This window comes from Solanum stenotomum, chromosome 6 (assembly GCF_019186545.1).
Source record: "Solanum stenotomum isolate F172 chromosome 6, ASM1918654v1, whole genome shotgun sequence".
NCBI lineage: Eukaryota > Viridiplantae > Streptophyta > Magnoliopsida > Solanales > Solanaceae > Solanum > Solanum stenotomum.
Window position 1 is genome coordinate 34,875,443 of NC_064287.1, and position 5,160 is coordinate 34,880,602.

The 5,160-nt window shown below is 39.1% G+C and overlaps 1 pseudogene; it reads left to right on the forward strand.

The window, feature by feature from the left end:
- The first annotated feature begins 4,269 nt into the window (after nt 1-4,269).
- LOC125869483 (U5 spliceosomal RNA) lies at nt 4,270-4,396 on the forward strand (annotated as a pseudogene).
- Nucleotides 4,397-5,160: the final 764 nt, after the last annotated feature.

Below are 5,160 nucleotides of genomic sequence, written 5' to 3' on the forward strand. Positions count from 1 at the left end.
TTTAGGATTCACTCTCTCGAGCTGAACCCATGACAAGCTAATACCCACAGACCATCAATTTAGTAATCTTGGTTTTGAAACCTCTCTCTCGAGCAAGCAAAAAACACTAAGGTAGAATTGCATTTGCAACTACAACCCTTTCAATTAAACCACAATTACTGAATGAAATCACTTCGAAACAACATCTAAACTAACAATTGGCAATACCCACAAGCAAAATCAACCCATAATCACATAGTCACACCCCAAGAATTGGGGTTTTAACTAGACATCATAAAAAGATAGAAATCATTACCAAATTGTGTTTCCATCAATATGGTAAGATTAATTTCGTCTTTACAAAGGTCTAAGTTGAATAATCTCAAAGACCCACTTCCAATTTCTCAAAAATGGAAAACTTCAATTCTTCATAGCTAAGGAAAAGTTTTTGTCTCAATTCTCAGAGTTCAAAACTTAATTTCTAAAAATTGATTCTAAGATTATGATAGAAGGTCCTAAGATTAATGTTTGAAAATGTATTTATAGTCGGCAAAAATATGTTGAGAAGGACCATTCGGCGCAGTCTGTCGGGATCGCCGATCCGCCCTTTGGCCAAGTTCATCGCCTTTCTACTTTAGCCTTCAGCATTTTCAAGTTCTGTAACTTTGGGTGATCCAACACTGCACCGCGGAACAACTCGGTGACACGCCGACTGCTTCTTTCTATCGCCAAATTTACTCTCTCCTTTAGGGCTTGGCACTCTGGAACTTTAGGCGAGGTAATGGCCATTCGACGACTCGCCAAAGGGACCCGGTGATCACCAGGTCTTCATTTCTTCATTCTTTCAGCTCGCTTCGTTCCTTTTTGTAAGTTAGTGTCCATGCTTTGTTCTTTGATCCAAACACCTGGAAATCAAGGGATTTATATCAGTTATTGGCACAAGACAAGCATTTGAGGACATAAAATCTATCCAAATAAAGCCCTAAATGAGTCCAAATAGTGGACTCATTAGTCGGCAACCTTTGGTCTAGCTATTTCTACAAGCCAAAACCATATACGTTAGATGGACTACAAGAAAACTACAATATTATAAAACAGTGCAGGAAGACTTGCTGAACTGATCGGCGAGTCACCGAACCCATTCGGCCAGCCACGTCGAGCTTGCCAAAAGTTCTAGAATAAAATCATTAAAAATAAGCACATGTAGGAGAAGTCCAGGGCCATTCGGTGGATTGCCGAAAGTTACAGAACAAGTTCAGGAATTTGGGGCGCAAAAGGGTGATGGGAAGGGACTTTGGTTAGTCGCCGAGTGAACTCGACGAGCTCAGGTGTATCGCCGAAAGTGAAAGCACTTAGACCTCAAACATGGAGAATTAAAAGGTGATCAAGGGGTCTTTAGGTAAACCGTTGAACCATTCGACGAGATCGACCCAGCTCGCTGAATAGTCTAACATGCCAGATTTTCACCCCAACCTTCAAAATCTAACCCGTTTCCCATGAAAACAAAATTAAACTATTATTCTATGCAATTAAACTCAGACCCATACTACCCATGCCCACTGGGTACTCAAACTTCCCCCGATTTGGCCAAAATTAGTCAATCAAAGTCTTTTGCCCTTAAGAATGATGTCTACCGCTCTATCATTGGGATAAATCCAACAAACGACACAATTTAGGACTACTCAAACTTCACCCCCACTAGACCCAACACATATTCAACACGACCCACAAAATTTATCAAGCTAAACACGAGATTTCACGATTTAAGGCCAATTAATCAATTTAAATTAAATACGGGCAGACATTAACGCCACATTCAACAAATCAAAATTATGTATAGAGAACAACCACAAAATGATCATACAATCGATTTCACTAAAATGTAAGGACGGTGTTTGAAAAACCAACCTTAGATGTAGATAATTTGAAAAGCTAGGCTAGCAATGAATCGAAAAATCCTCCCCGATTTATGAATCCCACACAAAAATCAAGTAAACTAGTACGAAAGTAAGAAAATACGTGGTTGTGGAAGTTTGGAAGTCAAAAAGTATGAAATGAGGGAGAATTTTGAATTTAAAACGGTCTGGCCTTTTTTGACTCTTCGGTTTGTGCGCTAGTTGGTGACCATAACTTACATCACCGACCTACTCGGCGATGCGCCAAGTAGCACTTTTGTCTGACGAGTTTTACAGAACATCTAGAAAACTATATGGTTCAAACAGCGGTCCAATTCGGGCTTGCCCACTGGACCATTGGCTCGCATAACTACCCATTTTTTGAAAATTTTCAAATTTTCAACCTACACTTTCAAAACCTGTTATTCAAATGCAATATTAAATACATTAAAAACTTGGGTTGTCTCCCAAGAAGCGCCTTATTTAATGTCGTGGCGCGACAAAGATACCCATTCAAGATTCATTCTTGGGATTAGCCATGGTGTCACTCGGTAGTCCCCCTTTTCGCCTTGGGTTCAAATGTGTCGAGATTTGACCCATTTGTGTTTTCAACTACTTAATGGACACCAAATGAGAAGTAACAGTCTTATTTGGAGTGAAGATGTCATCTTTCATTTCTTTTAGCACCTTGTCCGACCCTTCCACTTTGTTGAGAATGCGTGAAAGCATATCTTCAGTGCGAAAGCTTTTTTGGGTCAACTCTTTGCTCTTTAGAATTTTGACGCTCATAAAAAGGTACATATCTCTCCTTGTCCCCATCTCTCTCCTTCCAATTAGTTCCACGCTCACGTTATTCTCTATCATAGTCTCTCAAATTGACATGACGCTCTTTATTCCTGCCTTGATTCCCGCCCGGCCTTGGATAGTTCGAACGGAAACTATAACCTTGATTTGCAAGGAAACTCACTTCTTCGTTATATAGAGCCTCAAAGTGTTCATCATCGGGATTCACCCCCGTTAGAATCAATAACATTCACAGCTTCCGGACCACTACTCATGACATGTTTTGACAACAAGTCCATTTGGGTCATCATTTTGGTCATGTTTTGATCTCGTTCTTGGTCCTTTTCAATTTTTTCCTTTCTCATCTTAAAGGTTAAATGAGACACTTGATCCTCTCTTGTGTACCGAGCCTGATTGATTTTGGTCATTCCATCAAACAAAGTAGATGCAATTTCAAAAGGCTGCTGCATGATACCTCCACGGACAAGTTGATCAGCCACACCTTTCTTCACCTAGTCTAGACTCCGATAAAAATGTTGTAACATGACGTTATTTGGGAGTTTGTGAGTTAGACATTGGAGTAGATATTTTTGTAATCGTAGCCAAGTCTCGTGGATTGGCTCACCATCCAAGCGCTTAAAACCTTGGATGTTATCTCTCAATGACATCATCCTTGAAGGAGGAAAAAACCTTATGTAGAACGCCTCAGTAAGTTCATCCCAAGTTGTAATGGAGTCCCTTGGTAGGTTGACTAACCACTTGGTTGCCTCCCCCATCAGTGAAAAAGGGAAGAATCGAAGTCGAACAGACTCTTGGGAGATGTTCTTGACCGAAAAAGGGGCCGCCACAAACATCCACAAAATTCCAAATATGGTCATGGGTGTCCTCATGAGCCAAGCCTCAAAATAACCCTTTCATTTGCAAGAGTTGCAAAATTGTGCTTGTCACGTGGAACACCACATTCCCCTCGACCTGAGGCAACCAGATAGTACCTATACCACCCAAATGTACTTCATTCACATTGTTCAAGTTATCGATGTAGTTATGTTGGCCCAGCTGGCTGGCGTTGCTTCCGTTGACACTCGTTTCGTCACCTGATCAAAGGCAAGAAACAACAAGAAAAAAGTAAATAAGTTCAACTATAACATAATAAGATCACAAATAAACTTCAACAAGAGAATTCTATAACACCACTCCCCGGCAGCGATGCTATTTTTGATAAATGGTCAACTACACCTCATCCAATACTAGGTGTAGGCGATCGTAATCTAGTATAAAACCCAACAAATAGTTGGGGTCGAACCCACGGGGAGCGGTACTATATAGAATTCAATTAATAAGTAAAGGTTGTGTTATAATCGGTTATAGAGGTAGACATTATCGAAACCAAGCAAAGTAAATTAATGGTCTGACAACGAATGTCAGATAGGAGGTTTTAAAGTGTTAATTATCAACCACCACAATTAAGAAAACATGGAAGTAGATAAGTAGAGAAAAATTCTCGGGGATATGATCGATTATAGGCTAATTTTGCTATATGGGTAATTGTAATCTTTCTAGACTGCCATCCCTGGGGAGAAGCCAAATTGGCGATGGATTTGGACCTTCGTTAAACCACCGAAAGGATCGGCGACACAAACTTGGATATAATCTTTCGCCTTTTACTAAAGAATACCGTGTGCGCATTGTAAATAGTGGCATATGCCAATTTTTGGAGGGTTTTTCTCTTTTTATGAAATCTCCATAGAAAGATATCACAATTTTTGAGGATAAAAATCTCTATCATTTTTCTACTATTATTTTATAAAATAGAATTTTACTATTCGAAATGGCATATCTTCCCGATGAAATCACTATGATAATTCTTTCAATTTTACCGGTGAAATCTCTATTACGATTCAAGTGTGTTGATAGGATATGGCACTGTTGGATTTCAAGTCCAAACTTTCAACTCTCAAATCAACGACAAGATGAAGGAGCAATTACCGGCGTATTTTTTTGATGTGGAACTCTAAGCGCTCCTTTAGATTAATAAACCAACAACTCACTTTGGAAGAACTTAATTATCCTCGAAGTCAAGATGATGTGACTTACATTGATAGTTGCATGATTTTGGGTTCTTTTCATGACCTTAAACTATTTAATATAAACGAGAATATTTACTTGTGGAATCGTGCCACCTGATTTTGCATCAAAGTGCTTGAACTTAATTGATTGCACGATCATTGTATCAAAGTGCTTGAACTTAATTGATTGTATGCTCGCTGTAATATACATGGAGGACTTTGTTTCGACTCCTCCACGAATATTTATAAGGCAATGTTGATTATGAGATATTAGGGCCGAGTTGATGTTGATGAGTTTGTTATAATTGCTAGTCTTGAAGACAAACAATGGAGGGAACTCGAATTTCCTTATTATATCTACTTAGTAAGTGAATGGCTTACATTGCATGGACGACTTCATTATAAGGTAAAGGTAAATATTAGATAATGATGAAAAT